Source organism: Mauremys reevesii, linkage group 4 (genome assembly GCF_016161935.1).
Source record: "Mauremys reevesii isolate NIE-2019 linkage group 4, ASM1616193v1, whole genome shotgun sequence".
NCBI classification, from domain to species: Eukaryota; Metazoa; Chordata; order Testudines; family Geoemydidae; genus Mauremys; species Mauremys reevesii.
The window spans coordinates 124,170,657-124,192,943 of record NC_052626.1 but is presented as its reverse complement, the minus strand read 5'-3'; the positions used below and the strand labels follow the sequence as shown (position 1 = coordinate 124,192,943).

The 22,287-nt window shown below is 50.8% G+C and overlaps 1 protein-coding gene across 1 annotated transcript in view; it reads left to right on the top strand.

The window, feature by feature from the left end:
• Positions 1–22,287, top strand: part of PPFIA4 (PTPRF interacting protein alpha 4) — a 190,259-nt gene that overhangs the window by 72,087 nt on the left and 95,885 nt on the right. The window lies entirely within an intron of this gene.

Below are 22,287 nucleotides of genomic sequence, written 5' to 3'. Positions count from 1 at the left end.
GCCAGAATGGAGCCAGGAAATGCAGCTCTGCCAAGGGTGCTTTGGGAAAGCGGGCAAGGCCCACAGGGCAACATTCCCAGAAGCGGCCTCTCATTCCGAGTGCCTGACTTTCAGCACCGTGGGCCTGATGCTTCCCAAGTGCTGAGCACCTGCAGCTCCCATTGGCTGCAGTTGAAGTGATGGTGGCTCAGCATCCCCGCAAATCAAGGGTTAGGTGGGTGAGGTTGGGCACCCGGGAATCGAGGCCCCTTTTGGAAGTACTGGCCTTAACGGGGGGAAAGAGACGTCCCTGAAGGTGAAGGCCAGCTGCCCGCTCAGTGGGGCTGCTCACGTTCATTATAACCATTCCTCAAACCCTCGCTTCCCGATCTGCAAGTTTCCCAGCGCAGGTGGCTCCCCACTGACGGCACCGGTGTCACCTGGAGACTCTGCGGGAGGAGAGGGTGTCCCAGTCTCAACAGCTGGGTCCCAGCTTTGGGTCATGTACCCCTGAACCAGAGCTACTGAGGTTTGGAGAGCAAACATCAGTGTTCTCCTGCTCACAGCCTTTCCCATCCCGAGGAAGGATGGCCCAGTGGTTAGGGCGCTGACTTGGGAGAACTGGGTTCAAATCCCTGCTCTGCCACAGACTCCTGGTGTGCCCTTGGGTGAGTCCCTTAGTCTCTCTGGCCTTGGTTCCCATCTGTACCATGGGGATAATAGCCCTGCCTTCCACAGCGGGAATGTGAGGGTAAAGATTGGGAGGTGATCAGATACTACTGTCATGGGCGTCATAGAAGTGCCATTGATAGCTCCTCTGAATGGGGGTGTGTGTGGGGCACTGGGCTGAGCGTCAGAGGCACGTCACCCAGCCACGCTCTCAGCACAGGGCAGCGAGGGGCGTGAGGGGCCAACTGTGCTCACGAGCCCAGAGACTCGGCTGCTGTGACTCCCAGCTTTGCCCTCGCCATTGGGCCAGCTTGGCCACTAGCTGAGGGTTTAGCCACTTGGCAGATTTCTATGTTTTAATCAAATGCCCCAAATGGTGTGAAACCTTATGGGCTGGCAGGAACTGAACACGGCCGGGGGTAGTCCAGTATTGCAGGGCTTTGTCACTACACCCGGTCCCTGCCAGCCTGCAGAGCAGCTGTGTCTACAGCACATTGATGGAGCTGCTGGTACTGGTAGCTGGCCCTTCCCGGTCAGGATCATTATGGCCCTTTGTATAGATGGGGAAACTGAGGCACCGTGCGGGGAAGTGACTTGTCCATGGCCACCCAGCTGGTCAGTGGGCAGAGCCATGAGTAGAACTGAAGTCTTCTGAGTCCCAGCCCAGTGCTCTATCCACTAGGCCACGCTACCTCCAGCATGTTGAGATTTGAGCACCTAATTCAGAGTGTTCTAACCAAATTCTCCCTGAGCCTTGGACAGATCAGACGTCCTCCCTGATGTCTCACTCAGTTCATTAACATGGCAAGAGTCTCATGAAAACACAGGTGTGGCAGGAAACAAAATATGATTAGTGAATATTTTTGTAGGCCCCAAATATATATTTAATATCAACACCCAGCTCTCTTATTGCCCTTTCTATCCATAGTTATCAAAGCGCTTTACAAATCAGGTTGATATTGTTATCTCCATTGTGCAAGTGGGGAAACTGAGGCATGGAACGGTGAACACCCGATGTTGGATGGTGTGTTTGGCAGGGCTTGGGGGGGTGGCTGGACAGGGACCGTCAGGGCTGGATAAGGAACCTGTCACCCTTGACTAGGGATCTAACACACTGTCTGATGTCTCAAGATGTTTAGGATAAACCTGAGAGGACAGTTTGAAGGGGAAATAACCTGTGGAACCCAGAAGCACGTTCCCTGCCCTGGGAGCAGGACTGGCCCCTGAAGCAGCGTGTTACAACTCCAAAGCATGGCCCATTGGAAAGCGGGGTAGATTTAAAGCGAACTAGGGAACTGCAGGTGTGAGGCCGCAGGGTCCACACGGACACTTTGCTCGCAGCAGGCTAGTGTGGGGTAGATTCGCATCCCAGCTTGCTGTGAACTAAGTGTATGTGTAGCCGAGCCCATGGGCTAACCTGCCCCTACACTCCTGGGAGGGAGAGAGCAGCTGGTGGTGAAACTGAGGCACAGAGAACATTGTGGTTTGCCCACAGTGGCTCAATTGTCAGAGTTCTAACCCTGCTCTAACCACTAGACCCCTTGGCCTCTCCCCATCGACTCAGGAGGGCATTGTCTCTGCTAGAGCACAGGTACTGTGGCAGAATGGACAGCCGAGGTGAGCCAAGCTAATGATCTTTGTGGTGTCTGCCGTTCCCCCGGGCTTCAGGGGCAGCACCTCTGGAAATTGGGGCATTAGATCCTTGATTAGCCAGGTTAGAACATCCCGAGGCTCTGTCAGCTGGAAAGGCCGTTCTGCACCTGGGGAAACGCTACCAGGGTATCTTCCACCTAACGGCACAACTAGGGCTTAGGTCCTCAGTTATTTCTTGGGAAAACTAGGGAATTTCTGCCCCCAGCTGTTCTGGCTCTGCTGGGTTCCAGGTGTGTAAGTCTGCACCTGGCTTCCAGATTATGGCTGTCCACCATGACAGGTGTAGCCTGATTTAGGGTGTACTGATAGTATTAATTTGGAGAATATGGGAATTTAATTTATTTATTTAATTTTATTTGATTTTAATCATAATATTAATAATTATTATTATCATTAATATTCATAGTATGGGTTTTAGGCTCGCCAGTCTGTTTGATCAGAAGATAAAAGCTCTTGTCCTGAATCAGGCTCCACAGAATTTATAAAGGATCCTCGGGGGTATGACAGGAAGCTTACACTGAGACAGATATAGTCTTAAAGACTTTTTAAAAAATCAATAATAGTAAGTAAATGGTAAAATACCCAAAGTTACAAATGCATTACTGCTATTCAGAAGATATATATGATAATATAGTATTATATGCAACAAAGCTTTGATTAATATACTCACACCCTTCCTTGATAACCTGGTGGTAAGAGACACAGGAACAGTCTTGTGGTTCAGGTTTCTCAATTCTTGAATGAGGGATGCAGTGCTTAGAAAATGCTACGAGCTGTCAAAGCTGAGTAGGGTTTACTTGACTAACTTAAACTTCAATCAAAACCTAATAAACTAAGAATAAAACTTAGGGAAACCAAGCTTAGCCTGGAACTTAAAGTTTAAAAAGAACAAGTACAGCCTACGAATAGTAGCAGTCATTGTAGATAGAATAGAGAGAGTGGAGGAAGTAAGTGAGAATAGAGAAAATGAGAACTGGAGTAAGTGCGAATTGAGTACTCTATTGAGGTGGGTCACCTCTTTTATAGGGCAAAGTGATGGAAATCCTTTCTCTTATGCCCAAATTTTATTCCTCCCCACAGAAAATGTTATGGTGCGCTTACCCCATAGGCTAATATGTATGTGCGTACTGATGACAGGTATGTATGCACATCAGTCTCTTGTGGTGTACTTGTTAAGTTTGTGGGTACAACATTGAAACCCCCCCTATGCCATTCTCCATTGTCTATTGGTCTAGATAAAAGGTCATAGACATAGGAGTGGGCAGTGGTGAGCTGGAGCCGGTTCCCACCGGTTCGCGGGAACCAGTTGTTAAATTTAGAAACCCTTTTAGAACTGGTTGTAAAGGGCTTTTAAATTTAACAAAAGCTCCAGCAACTCCCTGTCCTGCCCTGCCCCCGGCCCCAGCTCACCTGGCTCCAGCTCTGCCTCTGCCTCCTCCCCTGAAGGCTCCCCCTCCGGGCTTCCCGCCAATCAGCTGTTAGCGCGGGAAGCCTGGGAGGGCTGAGAAGGAAGCAGCAGCTTCCTGCAGGTGAGCTGGGGCAGGGGGCACGAGGAGGGCTCTAGGCGCCGCGTGTCTCCGGCCCCGACCCCGACTCCAGCCGGGCGGGCGGCACGGCTCCAGGCAGTGCGGTAAGGGGGGACAGGGAGCAGGGAGGGGGTGTTGGATAGAGGGCGGGGGTGGATTAGGGTCGGGACTCGGGGTGGTCAGAGGGCAGGGAACAGGGGAATTGAATGGGGGCAAGGGTCCCGGGGGGGCAGTCAGGAAGGAGCAGGGGTTGGATGGGGCAGTGGGAGGCAGTCAGGGGCAGGGGTTCCTGGGGCTGTCGGGACTGTGAGTGGGGGTGGTTGGATGGGGCAGGGGTCCTGGGGGGCCATCAGGAATAAGAGGAGGGGTTGGATGGGGTGGCAAAGGGCAGTTAGGGGACAGGGAAGGGGGGGTGGATGGGGCAGGGGTCCTGGGGGTGGGGTGTCAAGGAACGTGGGAGGTTGGATGGGGCAGGAGTCCTGGGGGGCGGGGCAGGAGTCCTGGGGGGGTGGAGAGGGCACGACCCCCTCGTGGGGTGAGGAGGAGGGAACCAGTTGTTAATATTTTGGCAGCTCATCACTGGGAGTGGGTACACATCTATTTAGGTAACAAGATATAGGTCAACTTTGCTTTCTGAGTAAAGGGTCTTAATATAGATATGCTAACTTTGCTTTAGTTTAACATACAGGATATGGCCTGTAGGTCTCTTGCATTACAGCCAAACTTACTTTAATATAAATCTATAAACCTGTTGTAATAAACCAAATATTTAAACTATAAGAAAAGATAGATATATACTGTGTGTGTGTGTGTATGTGTATGTGTATATAAATAAAAGCAGGTTAGTCCTATAGGCTACATGCCCCCCTTTGACAGGGTGGTTTGCACTCATGAACCCTGTCACACAGGTAGGATGTAGGTGGTTACGTATTTATGGGAACAGTCTTAACACCATCTTCATAAAGATGATAGGCTGAGTCAGATTGAATAATAGTAATGTTTTCATAAGTGGCAATAGGTGAAATAACTTAATTCTCTATCAAAGTAGATTGCTTCGGAGTAAAACCAAAGATTTGGCTCTGTGACAGAACACTCCAAGGGACTACATTGGTACCTCTTTTGGTTGGTAACCACGCAAAATTGGTTATTTCCAGCATAGGTCACCCTCTCCATCTGAGTCTTCCACTTGGTCAGTCTCACCAGGCATGACGATGATGAATTCTATACTTTCTTTCCCTGCAGTTCACACAGAACAGTGTTTATTTCAAACACGTTACACCTACAGATGTACTGAGGCTCCTTTTTAGAGCAACATCTGTGGCACTTTCCAAGTCTGAGTTGGAATGTGATAGACCACCAGGGGAGGTGCATTAATGCATTCCCTATAGATGTCATCGTCGAGGTGAACTATAGAATGGACAGCAACCAATTGCCTGTACACATCCTTGTTTGGATCAAGTACTGGTAACGAGACCATACGTGAGACATACAAGGATTGTGCTATCATACAATCTTTAGAAAGAAAACAACTGTCTCGGTTGGGGTGAGGTGTCACAGATCCCATTTCTCTTACAGCACCCACTGATAAATGCTGGCATGAATTCAAACATGTGGATCGTTTCTTTTCTAGCTTTTGAAAACATTTGGGACTGTGCCAACTTAATAGTTGCTCATTTTTAATTAAGTTAGGAACCTTTCCCAATCTTAAGGATCATAATGCATCAATTATTGCATTTATGATGCATTCCCCATATGCAGAGCATATAATCTCCTTTCCTTAATGTTGATCCCTGTGCTGATCATTGTTTAAAGTGATCAGCTGATTACTTTTATGTTGGGTCTCATTAAACAGTTGGGTTATATTATACATATTATAAACAGTAAATCGCTCTTCCTGTGGATAAGTCCTGGGTTGAGTATAATAGTCCGTTTCTTTTGTGTTGGTATGTTCTGTTCCACATGCTCAGGCAATTGAGAATGACCGTGTTGTCTGTTTTCATGGGGTTGTAACAGTTCAGTTCCAAATTTGTGATTTTGGCTCAGTCTTACCCTTAGAGCAATGATAAGGGTGTAGTAAATCTCAATGTCCATTTTATGGTTGCAATTTGCTGGGCTCCAGTTGTCGCGATTCTGTTGGATGCTGTTCACTTAAGTCCTGAGGAGGAAGTTGCTCCTGCGACCTGGATGATCTATACAACCTTAACTGATTAGTATGATAGATTCTGTCTCTATTACACTTGCCTCCTGTTATTTTAATCTTATACACTGCTGAACTGAGTTTATTGATGACTCGAAAGGGTCCGATTCATCAGTTACACAGCCCATGTTGTGGTGATTTATACAATAACATAAATAACAATATTACTTGGTCTTTAACTTGCCAAGTATTCTCTCTCTGGTTTTTGTCAGGCTGAGGGATTTACTGGTTGACGCTTCCAGCAGCTCCCATTGGCTTGGAGCAGTGATCCGCGGCCAGTGGGAGCCGCGATCGGTCAGACCTGCGGACAGGGCAGGTAAACACACCGGCCTGGCCCGCCAGGGGCTTTCCCTACACAAGCGGCGACCCCTGTTTGAGAAACCCTGCTTTAAGAGGAAATGCCTCTACTCACTTTGAAAAAGGATCAATAACCACTAATAGCTATTGGTTATCTCTTTGAGTCCTTGGCAAAGGACCTACAAAGTCAATCTGCAAAGCCATCCAAGAACCTTTATACACCTGAGATTTTAACGGTGCATTTCTTTTGTACAAAGGATTTATTGTTAGCAATCCTTCTCTTTCTGGTTTTGAAAGCTCTAGAATTACTTTCACTATGTTTTTATCTGATTTCTGCATTTTTTTAAAAATCCGGTATGAGTTTTACCATGATGGTAATAACTAGAACCATTAATAAAGAAATGATGCCTTTTAACAGAACGTGTTTTTTGGATTAATGGTTGAAAAAGCTTTTGATTTTCCTCCCCCCTTAGATCCAATTGGTCAAGATTGGGACACACACATGGCTCCCCTTGATACAGTAGGGCAGTTGGTAACAAAGATGGTGTCCTAATAGGTTTTACTGCAATATTTTTCCCTTGCAGCAGTAATGCCCAGTGGGCTAGGCGAGCATTTGAGACTTGCTCATCTTTTCCCCTATTGGACAGTAAGAACTGAAGGGGATTGTGCGATGAGTGTAATATGATTGGGCTGATGCCAATTAGAAAAGAAAAGTGTTGTATGGCCTATTTCACAATTGTCATACTTAAGTTCAATTGATGACATTAAACGTGAGGCAGAGGCCACAGGTTTGACTTTCCCATGCCTTTTTTGTGACGCCACAGCCGCTAATGCATTAACACTCACCACTACCTTCAGATGATAGGGTATCTCAGGATTTGGAGTGATCAACACCGGAGCCTTGACAATGGCCTGTTTCAGCTGCGATACTGCTTCCATGTGTTGCTCAGTCCATTTCCATCAGACACCTTTTTTTTTTTCCTTCTTTTTTTTCTTTTTTTTTAATAGCTGGTACAAGGGACCTGCAATGGGAGCAAAATTGGGAATGAAATCCCTGTGGTACCCAGTTAAACCCCAAAAAGGATTTTAAAGGGTCCTGTGGTAAAGGCAATGTTTGGATTGCATCTACTTTCTGTTGCACTGGGGTTCTACCCCATTTTGTCAGGGTGAGGCCCAAGAAAGAGACATGATTGGCCATTAGCTGTGCCTTGGCCAGATTGCACTTTAACCCTGCTTCCTTTAGGATTTGCAGGAGCTCATTAAGCCTTTTTAGATGCTCCTTTTTGGTCTGTGTTGCTAAACACAGGTTATCTACATATCGAAACAAAACAGTTGGTTTGGAAAAATTGCAACAGTACCCACCTTATTTGCACATGGAATAAAGCTGGAGAATTTTATACCCTTGGGGTAAACGTGTCCAGGAATATTGGACTCCCTGGAAACTAAATGCAAAACAGTCCTGTGAAATGCAGGCCAATGATAGTGTCCAAAAGCTGTTATGGATGTCAAAGACAGTAAACCACTTAGCCTCTGGATTAAAGAAGTTGATTAGATTTGGCATCTTGGCCACTGTAGGGGCACAAATGGGTGTTACCTGATTCAGGCATCTATAATTTATTGTGAGATGCCAAGAACCATCTGCAAACTTGCTAAGGGTGCAGTCCACACCATCCTCCAGATCGTTAATGAAGATATTGAACAAAACCGGCCCCAGCACCGACCCTTGGGGCACTCCACTTGATACCGGCTGCCAACTAGACATGGAACCATTGATCACTACCCGTTGAGCCCGACCATCTAGCCAGTTTTCTATCCACCTTACCGTCCATTCATCCAGCCCATACTTCTTTAACTTGCTGGCAAGAATACTGTGGGAGACTGTATCAAAGGCTTTGCTAAAGTCCAGAAATAGCACATCCACTGCTTTCCCCTCATCCACAGAGCCGGTTATCTCATCATAGAAGGCAATTAGGTTAGTCAGGCATGACTTGCCCTTGGTGAATCCATGCTGACTGTTCCTGATCACCTTTCCCTCCTTTAAGTGGTTCAGAATTGATTCCTTGAGGACTTGTTCCATGATTTTTCCAGGGACTGAGGTGAGACTGACTGGCCTGTAGTTCCCTGGATCTTCCTTCTTCCCTTTTTTAAAGATGGGCACTACATTAGCTTTTTTCCAGTCATCCGGGACCTCCCCGATCGCCATGATTTTTCAAAGATAATGGCCAATGGCTCTGCAATCTCATCAGCCAACTCCTTTAGCACCCTCGGATGCAGTGCATCCGGCCCCATGGACTTGTGCTCATCCAGCTTTTCTAAATAGTCCCGAACTACTTCTTTCTCCACAGAGAGCTGGTCACCTCCTCCCCATACCGTGCTGCAGAGTGCAGCTGTCTGGGAGCTGACCTTGTCTGTGAAGACAGGCAAAAAAAGCATTGAGTACACTAGCTTTCTCCACATCCTCTGTCACTAGGTTCCCTCCCTCATTCAGCAAGGGGCCCACACTTTCCTTGACTTTCTTCTTGTTGCTAACATACCTGAAGAAACCCTTCTTGTTACTCCTAACATCTCCGGCTAGCTGCAACTCCAAGTGTTATTTGGCCTTCCTAATTTCACTCCTGCGTGCCTGAGCAATACTTTTATACTCCTCCCTGGTTATTTGTCCAATCTTCCACTTCTTGTAAGCTGTTTTTTGTGTTTAAGACGAGCAAGGATTTCACTGTTGAGCCAAGCTGGTCGCCTGCCATATTTACTTTTCTTCCTACACATCGGGATGGTTTGTTCCTGCAACCTCAATAAGGATTCTTTAAAATACAGCCAGCTTTCCTCGACTCCTTTCCCCGTCATGTTATTCTCCCAGGGGACCTTGCCCATCAGTTCCCTGAGGGAGTCGAAGTCTGCTTTTCTGAAGTCCAGGGTCTCTGTTCTACTGCTCTCCTTTCTTCCCTGTGTCAGGATCCTGAACTCGACCATCTCATGGTCACTGCCTCCCAGGTTCCCATCCACTATTGCTTCCTCTACAATTTCTTCCCTGTTTGTGAGCAGCAGGTCAAGAAGAACTTTTCCCCTAGTTGGTTCCTCCAGCACTTGCACCAGGAAATTGTCCCCTACACTTTCCAGAAACTTCCTGGATTGTCTGTGCACTGCTGTATTGCTCTCCCAGCAGATATCGGGGTGATTAAAGTCACCCATGAGAACCAGGGCCTGTGATCTAGCAACTTCTGTTAGTTGCTGGAAGAAAGCCTCGTCCACCTCATCCCCCTGGTCTGGTGGTCTGTAGCAGACTCCCACCACGACATTACCCTTGTTGTTCATACTTCTAAATTTAATCCAGAGACTCTCAGGTTTTTCTGCAGTTTCATACTGGAGCTCTGAGCAGTCATACTGCTCTCTTACATACAACGCAACTCCCCCACCTTTTCTGCCCTGCCTGTCCTTCCTGAACAGTTTATATCCATCCATGACAGTACTCCAATCATGTGAGTCATCCCACCAAGTCTCAGTTATTCCAATTACATCATAATTCCTTGACTGTGCCAGGACTTCTGGTTCTCCCTGCTTGTTCCCCAGGCTTCTTGCATTTGTGTATAGGCATGTAAGATAACTCACTGATCGTCCTGGTGTCCCAGTATGGGGCAGGAGCCCTCCCCTCTTGCACTCACCTACTTGTGCTTTCTCCCGATATCCCACTTCCCCACTTACCTCGGGGCTTTGGTCTTCTTCCCCTGGTGAACCTAGTTTAAAGCCCTCCTCACTAGGTTAGCCAGCCTGCTTGCAAAGATGCTCTTCCCTCTCTTCGTGAGGTGGAGCCCGTCTCTGCCTAGCAATCCTTCTTCTTGGAAGACCATCCCATGGTCAAAGAATCCAAACCCTTCTCTCTGACACCATCTGCGTAGCCATTCGTTGATTTCCACGATTCGACGATCTCTACTCCAGCCTTTTCCTGCCACAGGGAGGATAGACGAGAACACCACTTGCGCCTCAAACTCCTTTATCCTTCTTCCCAGAGCCACGTAGTCTGCAGTGATATGCTCAAGGTCATTCTTGGCGGTATCATTGGTGCCCACATGGAGAAGCAGGAAGGGGTAGCGATCCGAGGGCTTGATGAGTCTCAGCAGTCTCTCCGTCACATCATGAATCCTAGCCCCTGGCAAGCAGCACACCTCTCGGTTTTCCCGGTCAGGGCGGCAGATAGATGACTCAGTCCCCCTGAGGAGAGAGTCCCCGACCACCACCACCCTCCTCCTCCTCTTGGGAGTGGTGGTCGTGGAACCCCCATCCCTAGGACGGTGCATCTCATGCCTTCCAGTCAGTGGAGTCTCCTTCTGCTCTGTTCCCTCAGATGTATCATCCACTCCACTCTCTGCACTAGTACCTGCAGAGAGAACATGAAAATGGTTGCTCACCTGCATCTGTGTTTCTGGTACATGGACGTTTCTGGTACTCTTTCCTCTTCTGGAAGTCACATGCCGCCAATTATCCTCGCTGGCCTTCTGTCCCCGCTGCGTAGCCTGCTCTGAATCTTCAGAACATTGTGCCCGCTGAAGTTGATCCTGACGTCTATCCAGGAAATCCTCATTTTCTTTTATGGAACGCAGGGTTGATATTCGTTTCTCCAGACCTTGAATCTTCTCTTCCAATATGGAGATCAGCTTGCACTTTGTACAGACAAAGTCGCTTCTATCCTGTGGAAGGAAGACGAACATGGCGCATCCTGTGCAGGTCACAACAGCGGATCGCTCAGCATCCACAGTATCTTCTACGGTAAGACAGAACAATTGGTTACCCAAATCAAGAACAAATCCCTGTTTGTATAGGAAATCAGTTCCAATAGGCAATTCCTTGGGTTTGCTAATTTTATCAATACAAAAGTATGAACCTTTCTTAGGTGACCTATCTGTACTTCAATGGGTATAGGAAATGTGGTGGTAACCTGATTACTTGCAAAAGTTGCAAGTGTTTTGTACACCCTGATGACAGAGAAGAGGATCTAGGATCCTTAACTTGGATAATACTAATTGGTGTCCTAGTATCTATAATAAAATTTCTGTGGTGGCCCCCTACCACTGCAGATACTGTGGGTCTTCCGCTTGCATCCTTTACTAAAGGGGCTATGACTATGCTCGGGGCTGATTGGCGTCATGCTGAGAAATTTGTAGAGTATGCAGACAAATATCTATGGATTTTCCTTCTATCTCTCCGGAGACTGTCCACCGGAGAGAAGGAAATGGGTCAGCCAAGGCCACCAGACGGTTTTAGGGTACTGGGCCTTGACCTTCCATTATTAACTCATTCACGTGGGCTCCGAGTTACTGAATATCCCATCATTGAGCCTTAAGCTTCTGCTTAAACATCATTACAACTGAGTCCTCATCTTTGACTTGGGTCTCTGCAGGCGTGAATTGTTCTGTGCGGCATCTGAAAAGAAAGGAACACGGTCCCAGGTCCCTATATGGGATTCAAACACATAACCCTGTCGAGGTGCATGCCCACTTGAAGGTCCAGGGTTACTACGTGGATTAGGGTCATTTTGCTAATGCTGGTACCTAGGGAATTTAGGAACACCTTGGCCTAACCCTGGGGGTTCCTCAATCACAGTGGGATTAGCTCGTGGTTCCTGAAGTATTGCACTGGAGATAATCCTGGAGGAGCAGGGTTAACTTTCCATAAAACCTCTATGTCCTACACTCAAGGCATCTCCACACTGACGCAGGACATCTCTTTGTCCGTTAAAATCTGGTTTAGTAGGGTGTTTTACCAGTACACCACGTGATACCAACATACACCAAAGGGGTGTAGAGGGTCCACGAAATTTTAGGGACCTAGCCAATGTTAATGATTGCCCAAATGTCAATAAATGTCCACCCAAAGGGGCTGGATCTCCTGATCTATATGGTGCCAATGTAACATTGAGGGAGGAGCAGGAATTACATTCCTTGGATGTTGTATCTCTCTCTGTTGTAACCTAGAGATTACTACATCACAGGCACTAGCTACTCATGTCACTTGTGACACCGCATCTTCTAGTCCCTGAACAATTACAGTTTCTAAAGGCACTCCCATTTTTACTGTCAGGGACGGACACTAACAGAGGAGAGGATATTTCTTCCCCTTTGCTCTTTTCACCTCATCCTTTGCATCACTAGTTGATTTCTCTATGATGACACTCAACTCCGTCTTCTGTGGTGCCACCCTGAGACTTCCTTTCCTACCTGCAGACTGCTGGTAGCTTCTGCACTGCTAACTTCCTCTTGACTCTCCCTGAGGCTCCCTAGACTCAATCTCCCACTCCACTCCTAAAGGTATGTCAGCCTGAGCTAACTCTCTCACCCTGCTTTTAGTAATTGGCCCTGCAGATGTTTCTGTCTCCGTTGGTTCCACCATGCCAATAGGGATGGGAACTGATTCTTTATCCTCCTCTAACACATCTTCTTCAATTCTCTAATTTTTTAAACAGCCGACCACAGTCTGATTTATAGCTGTCCAGCGATTTTAAGCTGGCATCCAAAGTTTGTTGGGCTTTCCTGAGTAACTCTAATTATTTTTTATTTAATTTCTTTCCCAGCGAACTATAAGCTATGAGCAGACATTTAACAGCTATTTTCTTCACCAGTTTAGCCTTTCTTTTTTTTCTGCTCTGTTTCTACATCAAATACATCACTCACAAAACCCCATGGGTTACAATGCTTAGATATCATCTTGCTGTTCCTTAGCTGTTCTAAACCTCCTCCACACAACTAGGGCTTAGGTCCTGGGTTATTTCTTGGGAACACTAGGGGATTCCTGCTGTGGGGAGCCTGGGCCGAGCTGGGACTTGTCACTTTCTAACTGTGGCCGGGTTTGAGTTCAGGTGTGTTCCCAGTGGGTGTTAATGGACTGAGCTGGTCCTGCTGAGCTGCCCAATGGGAGGTGAGCGCCGGGCCATGGCCCTTGTTCAGCTGGCTTTATGCTTTGTCCAAACCACTCGCAAACAACAGGCCCAGCCAGCCGTGCGCATGGCGGGCCCTAAAGCCCGCGACCCTCGGCTTCCCTTCCCCGCCCCCGGGGGCCTGCTGCTAGTGTTGGCCAGGCCAGCACTGGGAGCTCCTGCGGTCAGCCAGGGCTGTGTTCACTCAACACCTCCCAGCATTCGGCCTGGACCTTGTGAGCAGGGCCACCCAGAAGGGGGGGCAAGTGGGGCAATTTGCCCCAGGCCCCACAGGGGCCCCCGCAAGAATGCTCTGGCCCCAGCCCCTCCTTCCCCCACCCCCCGGCGCCTCAGCGCACCGCGTCTAGGAGCGGGTCTGGACAGAGCGAAAGCGGTGTGGCTCCAGTGGGGCCTGAGCTCCTCCCCACTCAGAACTGCATGGTAAGGGGGTGGGGCTGCGAGCTCCAGTCCCACCGGAGCCACATTGCTGCAGTGCTGTCCAGAGGCCAGGGCAGCCTCTGGACGTGGCGCGCTGAGGCTCCGAGAGAGGGGAGAGGCAGGGGTAACCCAGGAGCAGCCCTGGACAGAGCTAAAATGCCGTGGCTTGGGCGGGTCCTGAGCTCCTCCCCGCTCGGAGCCACATGGTAAGGGGGTGGGGCTGCGAGCTCCAGGCTGAGCAGTTGGGAGCTCAGGGCCTGCTGGAGCCAGGCCGCTGCAGCGCTGTCCAGGGCCGCTCCTGGACCCAGCATGCTGAGGCTCCAGGAGAGGGGGGAGGCGGGGGTAAACAGCATGGTAGGGAGGTGGGGAAAGTCAGGGGACAGGGAGGGGACAGAGGTTCTAGGGGTGGTGGTCAGGGGATGGGGAACAGGGGGTTGGATCGTGGGCATTCCCGGGCTCTGCCAGGACTTGGCGGGGGGGTGGATAGGGGTCGGGGCAGACAGGAAACAGGGGGGGTTGGTGGGAGGTGGGGTCTCAGGGTGGTGGTTGGGGAGGGGATCTCAGGGGGGCGATGAGGGGATAAGGAGCAGGATGGGTCGGGGTTTCTGAGGGGGGCAGTCAGGGGGCAGGAAGTGGATGGGGGTCAGATAGGGGGCAGGGCCAGGCTGTTTGGGGAGGCACAGCCTTCCCTACCCTAAAGCTCATTCAGCAGTTTGAGGCTTGCAGAAGAGCCAAGCTGTTAGCTTTTCCATTAGGGCTACCATCCCTTTCACTTCTCAAATGCCAAATTATAGTCTACATTTAATTTCCGTGCAGTAGGGAGATTCATGTCAGAGGAGGGTAGCTTCATTTAAAATTAGCCACTTTAGATTAACAGTGATGGAGCCAAGAGAGCCATGGGGGAGGGATCACATGAGAAGAGCAATATCCTACACCACCTACCTCCTTCCCAACCCTACCCCCCCTGCATTCCCCGAGGCTCCGGAGGGGTTAATTCAGTGGTTCTCAAACTTTTATACTGGTGACCCCTTTCACATAGCAAACCTCTGAGTGTGACCCCCCTCTTTATAAATTAAAAACACTTTTTTATATATGTAATACTATTATAAATGCTGGAGGCAAAGCAGGGTTTGAGGTGGAGGCTGACAGCTCCCGACCCCCAGTAATAACCTCATGACCCCCTGAGGGGTCCTGACCCCCAGTTTGAGAAACCCTGGGTTAGTTTAATTTTAGCACCCTGTGTCCATTCACATGTATGTGCTATTTTGAGCATTTCAGTTTTCACAACATAGGCTCATCCCAGATTCTGGAACAAGCTCAAATGCTCAGTTCGTGGAGTATGTACATAAGCTATACTAAAGACAAACCCACAGTAATCGTCTCCAGTTTGTGAGGGACCCGGTGGAGCCAGTCTCTAGGAAACAGATACATTCATGGAGGTTAAGTCCATTAATGGCTATTAGCCAGGATGGGTAAGGAATGGTGTCCATAGCCTCTGTTTGTCAGAGGGTGGAGATGGATGGCAGGAGAGAGATCACTTGATCATTGCTTGTTAGGTTAACTCCCTCTGGGGCACCTGGCATCAGCCATTGTCAGTTGACAGGATACTGGGCTGGATGGACCTTTGGTTTGACCCGGTATGGCTGTTCTTATGTTCTAAGCTAAATGAACCCGAAGTTATGGAGACAGATGAGAGTCAAGGAAGCCAGCAGAGTATCAGAAACCTGGAAAAATCTCTGACTGGATGGGCTCAGGTGTTTGGTCCCAAGCTGAGGTGGTTCAAAAGTTTTGGATTTTTTTTAAGCAAAATTTTTTTATTGTTTCTTTAAACAATCAAACACAGCAAGCAGCAAATATTTGGCCACACACTTCTGAAACCCCAAACCATGTTCAAGTTTTAGCAGACTAATTTCAGCTTTTCAATTAAAAAAAACACAACAAATTTTGAAGGAAAGCAGACATTGTCCATGATTTTTTTCTGCTTTTTAAACCCCCCTAGTTATTGATCCAAAAAAAGTTTTTATGGAAAATATTTGTCCAACCCTTTTAATGAGCTTTAGTGCCTTTTAGCACTAGCTGATGCTGAGAACCAGTGATACCTTGTAAAGGTGACTTGAAAAGAAGTTTTCTCAAAACTGGGTTTGTGCCGAGATGCAGAAGGTTTTTAAAAGTTTGTTTTTCCCAGAGCAGCCCGGGGAAGGGGAGGCAAGTGGGGCAATTTGCCTCGGGCCTCACAGGGGCCCCACACGAGAATATAGTATTCTATAGTATTGCAACTTTTTTTTTATGGAAGGGGCCCCTGAAATTGCTTTTCCCCAGGCCCCCTGAATCCTCTGGGTGGCCCTGCTTGTGAGGCACAGGCGGGATTTCCTGTCTGGGAAGCCCCAGGCGCTAAAAGCACCAGGGAGGGGCAGCAAGGCTGCTGCGTAGCTGTCTGGACACTGCTGGGCTTTGCAGAGTCACTAGTGCTGGCTGGAGGGATGGCCCCTCCCCTGCAGGGATGTTTGGCTGGACCTTGCAGAGCCATGCCCAGGTCAGGGAGGAGTTTGCTCTCTGCTGTTCAGATCTCCCCTCGGTCCCCTTCGCCTCCATGCTCCTGTCCCCTCCTGCCTCGCAGGCTTGGCTCTCTGGGTTGCAGAGCAGGGCACAGGATGTTGTCATCTGTTCTCTGGGCTGGCGCAGACGCAGGGACTGGCCTGGACGCCTAGGAGCAGCCCCAGCCTGCAGGTCAGCGGGAGGCGGGGCCAGCGGAGAACGGGGCTTGCTACAGCTCTTGTGTGAGGGGGGGATTGTTCTCTCTGCAGGGCACCTGGGGCTGTTCTGCTCCCAGTTATTAAAGGTCTGGAGCCCTGGAAAGGAGCCCTGGCTCTGTCCTCCTGCCTGCAGGGAGAGATGCTGAAGCCCCCTGGGTATCCTGGCTGGTGCACACGGAGCAGGGCTCTCAGCGGCCCCAGTGGAGGGGCAGGCTTTGGCCCTGAGTCTCCCCTGTGTGGAGGAGCCTCATGGGTCCTCTTCCACCAGTGCTCAGTGCATTGGGGAGAGTGGAGAGCGGGGCTTGGGGCCTTTCCCACCCATTAGCCACAAGGTGTAGGGCAGGGAGAATGGGGCGTGAGGGCCCTGCATGGCCGGAGCCAGGGAGCACAGGGGGCTTGAGACATTTTGGCCCCTCACTAACTCTTTTCCAGCATCGGGACCCCTGACCCTCTTGCTCCTCCCCCTCCTGCCCCCGAAATCCTGGTGCCAGGGATTGACTCCATCTCGGCAAAGACTTTAGATCCTGGGGAGGTGACTTGGATGAACCTGGTGTGATAAAGCCAGGGCCATGCTGCTCCACAGGCTGGCCGGGGCTGGAGGCTAGCAGCTGGCTCACAGTGTGCAGGGGCACTGCATGCCTGGAAGAATCAGAGGGAAATGCCTCTGGGGAAGGGCCCTGCTCCATGGTGCTGGAGTGATCCTGGATCCCACAGGAGCCTGGCACTTCATGCCAGGCTGGGGAGTGAGAGCTGGACTAGCTGTCCACAGCCTCTGATTGCCTCCAGCAGACTGCCTGAGCTCGGCGCCCCATGGTCCTTTGTGCCCCCACCCTGGCAAACCTCCAGCTGGCCTGAGTGGCCCAGCCCAGACAGATGCCCACTAGGCTGCGTCCCCGTCCTCCGCTGAACAAAATGCTGCCCTGAAACACCAGTGAGGTGATGCCCCATCACACTCCTCCTGGCCTCTGTGCCCTCTCCCCCAGCTTGGTGAGGGGCCGCTGTGCCCATCCATGGTGGGCAGCTGGAGCGAGAGCATCCCAGGTCACCCTGATGGCGAGGGCTGCCCACCCCACAGGCTGCTGTAGCCGCTCCCGGATTAAGGGGCTGTGCGGATTTACTTGCCGTTCTTGCTCCAATTCCGATTCCTCCGTGTTTCTGCACAGGGAACATGCAAGCGAAGCAGAGCAAACTAGGTCACTGCAAAGGGCCTCTGTGCATCTGTGCGCTCCTCCAGGTTCGTCCTCTGGGTCCCCCCCACTGCGGGCTCCTGCTCGCGGCTCTCCATCCCAGCCATGGGGCTGGCTCCTTCCGACCCTGGGAAGAGGAACGATTAGTGCAGGCAGCAGATGGGGAATTTCTGCGAGCTCCAAATGCCTCCTCCTGCCGAGTGCATTGCTGATCCTTTCCCAGCGCCCCAGCGCTCCGTCCCCTGCGCAGACAGGCAGACTCGACGCGAAGCAGCTCCCCAGCTGCCTTCGGCTCGGAGCGGTTCCTCGTGCCTGGACTTCCAGCGCCCTGGGTCTCGCTAACCTTCGGCCCCCGGGGGCTAGCGCCTGCTCTCCCCCAGGCTGGCAGAGCCGTGGATTTACAGCTCCAGTGGGAGATGATTCCCCGGCATGAATGCAGGGAACAAATCCGTAATGATTCATCTACCCAATGGGACTAATTTCAGCATGTACATGTACCAGGTAAGCAGGGTTCCCCTCCCAGGAAAGTGCCACAATAGCTGCACTTCTGGAGTAGCGGGATTCTGGGCTCTTAGGGCACAAACAGGGCATCAGGCTCATCGATGGGCATCAGTTCTACTGGGTAAACCTGCTGAGTTCCCCCTTTGTGCTCAGAGTTCCTTCTCTGCCAGGCTCCGTGTCTGGAGGGGAGACAGGCCACGAGAGAACCCCCCTCTTGGACCGTGCTGGGCACAGATGACACCTTTGCAAATGCCAGGATGGCTGGAGCCCCTGCCCCAGGGTCTCTGGCTGGGTTTGCAGCCCCTGTGCTGCTGCTTGCCGGGGAGCACCAGCCCCCAGGTCATTTCAGATACATTTGGAGAGGCCCTTGGCTTGTGACGTTTTCAGGGAAGGCCTTGGCCCTTGGTAGGTTTATGGTGGCCCTTGGCTGCTGCCATGTTCTGGAGGTGGCACCCTTGGCTGGCACCGCATTCAGGTCAGGGGGACCCTTTGCTTTTGCTGCATTCAAGTGGGGAGGCACCTGTGGCTCGCAGTGCAGTCAGGTGAGGGGGAGGCTCTGTCCTGCGCTGTGTTGAGGAGTGGGAGCTCTTGGCTCACAGCGGGGGTCAGGTGGGGGTTGCCCATGGCTTGCCATGGGGTGGCTCTGCCTTGCTCTGTGGTCAGGTGAGGATGGGGGCGGGCAGGCTGGCTGGCTGCTTGAATTGACCCGCAGGCCTTCAATCAGCATTTGTGGGTGCTCATTGAAGGCCACGGCCAGGATGTTAGGCTGGGGGTTCCCAGGCAGAGCAAACCCCTAAGGCCCTATATGCCCTTCCTAGTCAGTGGCTGCGCATGGCCCCTGGCTCTCCCTGGGGCCCACTGCTGCTCTGCTCAGCTCTGGCAGCGGGCACTCTCTCTGCAGGTGGGCGTGCTGGGCCCAAACAGCAGGATTGTGCTGAGAGTGGGAAATAAGGGGAATCCTCCCTCTAGGGAATATTGATCTGGGACCCGCCACCCCCCAGCAGCGGGGCTGAGGCAGGCAGCTAACAAGTCATGTCAGGAAATTGCCATGGCTTCAGCAGGGAAGTCAGAGATGCCTACATGCCCATGACCTGCCCTGGCTGCTCTTGTAACAGCAAGGGTGTGTGGGGCTGGCAGGAGACATGCTGCTGCCTTGAGCCAGAGCGGGGCAGCTGAGTTTTCTGCCCCCTCCTAGGTGTGCCCTGCGAGGAACGAGCAGCCTGTCTTCCCACGCAGGAATTCACGGCTCTGGGCATTCAGCCCTGCAGCTGGATTGCTTGTTTGGGGCTGGGGGTGGCCTCTTCAGGGAGTTTGTGTGTGTGTATAAGGTCAGGGCGTGTTCTCTGTTCATAGGGGGCAGGGCTGGGGTTAATGAGAGGATGCACCCCATGCAGACAGGGTCAGGATGGGGAGCAAGGGGGCTGTGTAAGGGGGTGGGTGGGGCCCGTGTCCCCTGCCCCGCCCCCAGGGGCTGGGGTGCTGCGATCCCTTTCCATCTTGTCTCCCTGCACTGCTGCGAGGTTTCTGCGATTGTCACTAACTGAGTGGCCGCCCCTTGCTTCAGGGCCGGCGCCAGCACGATGTTCCCAGATGCCACGTGTCGGAGGCCAGGCAGTGATCTCTGCCAAAGGGCCGCCGGAGCGTTGGAGTCATTCTCCTAATCCTCGCTGGCATGCCATGGCCCCCAAAAGGCTGAATTGCTGTGCGATTTCCCGGGGAGACTAAGCTGCCTTAATGCGTCTTACATGATTTATTTATTCCTGCGGGAGGGCAAAATGTGACTTAATCAGGCTGAAAACACGGGTTTCCAAGCTCTGCCCTGGCGTGCCTTCCTGGGGTTAATGACTGAGCGCTGATGGCCGCCAGTCTTTGCTCCCGCAGCCTGCACCTCTCGCTTGCAGGCAAGAGCCGTTCTCTGCGTGCTTTTGGAGCAAGGCTCAGTGCATGTCAGCCCCGTCCCTGCACCAGTCTGCTCCCAAACCCCTTGGGTTCTGGCCCGAGGCGTCCCCTTTCCTGTGTCTGCAGACCCATGCAGGCTGTCAGACTTGCTCTGGGCATGTGTATGCAGCAGGGTCCCTCACGTACTAGTGGGCTCCTGGTTGAGCCCATTTGCTGCATATACGTGCAGCGGGGCCTTCAGCTTCCTGTCGGAGCCTTCTCCCCACAAGCAGTGACATCTGAGCACAGCGTGCGCTTGTAGGTCCTGCCCGAGCTGAGCCTGTGCCCCCAGCTAGCTCTAGTGCTGCACCTGGGCCCTGGTTGTGCTTCGTTGCTGGGTCTAGATTTATTCCCAGGGGCAGATCTGCCATCTGGAAGTGGACTATGCTCCTGCAGGCAGCCCAGAGTCAGGCCTTTGTGTGGGAATTGAAGGCCAAGGTGAAAAAACTGTGTCGCCTGTCGTTTTGTTCTGTGCCTGTACTGCCCCTAGCACAGCGGGGCCCCGGTCCATGACTGGGCTCCTAGGGGTGTTGCGATCCAAACGACAAATAATCCTGATCAGCCAAAAGCCCCAATCTGCAGGTGTTTTACGGTAGATTTCCAGTATCAGATGAGGCCCCTGGTGCACCTTGTCATTGATTGAAAACATTTCATTAAGGCTGGGTGAAAACTTGGTTGCAAACAGTGTCATGTGTAAGACACAGGAGGTCATTGTCCTGCTCGACTTGGAGGCTGGAGTCCTGTGTCCAATGCTGGGTTCTACATGGTAGGGAAGATGTGGACAGGTTGGAGAGAGTCCAGAGGAAAGCAACAAAATTGACAAAAGGTTTAGAAAACCTGACCTACAGCTACAGGGAAAGCTTAAAAAACCTGTGCGGTGCTGAGAAAAGAAGATGGAGAGGGGAGCTGATAGTCTACAAATATGTTAAGGGCTGTTAGAAAGAGGATGGGGATCAATTGTTCTCCATGTCTTCTGAGGGTCGGACAAAAGGAAAGGGCTTAAACTGCAGCCAGAGAGAGTGAGGTTAGATATTGGGGAGAACTTCCTAACTCTAAGGGGAGTTAAGCTCTGGAGCAGGCTCCCAAGGGAGGCTGTGGAATCCCCATCACGAGGTTTTTAAGAACAGGCTGGACACACACCTGTCAGGGACAGTCCAGGTTTACTTGGTCCTGCCTCAGCACAAGGGGCTGGACTTGTTGACCTCCTGAGGTGCCATCCAGCCCCACATTTCTATGATTCTATGCAAGTGCTTGAAGTTGCTTGAAATCTCTTTTAAGGTGTGTTGAGCTCATGTGAAAATGCAGCGTTTCTTGTTTGTTTGTTTTTAAAAATGGCATCGGGAGAAGTTTTGATGTTGGGTATGAAATTTGTTCTGGCGTTGGTGTGCATTTCCGGGATGCCACTCAGGGTCATTTCAAGCAGGGTTTCATTACGTGGTTGAAGTTGTGTGGTCTTTCTTTGGCTTCTGCGACTGGCTGAGCTTCTCCCGTCGCTGGAGAGGCTCAGCAGAAATGTTGATTCCCTTTGTAGTCCTAGAAATGAGGAGAAAGTTCTAGCATAGGGGACAGGTGCGCGTTATTTCAGTGTCCGAGTTGCATCTGAGCAGGGGAACTTTGGAAAGTTTAAAATACTTCCTATTCCTATAGGCCATGAATCCATATCCATTCTCTTCTCGCTTCCTCATTTCCTCTCCAGTTTTCATGTAGCTGCTCAGCAGCATCACCAACCCCAAGCATTCAAAAATCATGAGTCAGGCCCCACCAATCATGAGATTGGCTTAAAACAATCACTGTTGATCTTTTTCTTTGCCATCTGGCTTGTGAGCCTTCAGGGTGCACTCAGGTCATATTTTCAAGCTTTTTCTCTGCAACCAGGACTCGGAAGAATGCAAGATGAGACACTTGGGTCATCATCTGCCTGCAGAGTTGGGGTTTGAAGAAAAAGCACCGACAGTAGAACCTCAGAGTTATGGACACCTCAGGACTGGAGGTTGTTCCTAACTCTGAACAAAACCTTACGGTTGTTCTTTCAAAAGTTTACAACTGACCACTGACTTAATACAGTAACTCCTCACTTAACGTTGTAGTTATGTTCTTGAAAAATGCGACTTTAAGTGAAACAATGTTAAGCGAATCCAATTTTCCCATAAGAATGAATGTAAATGGGGTGGGGTAGGGTTAGGTTCCAAGGAATTTATTTTTTTTTTTGCCATACAGTACAGTACTATAGTTGAGAGGTGTAACG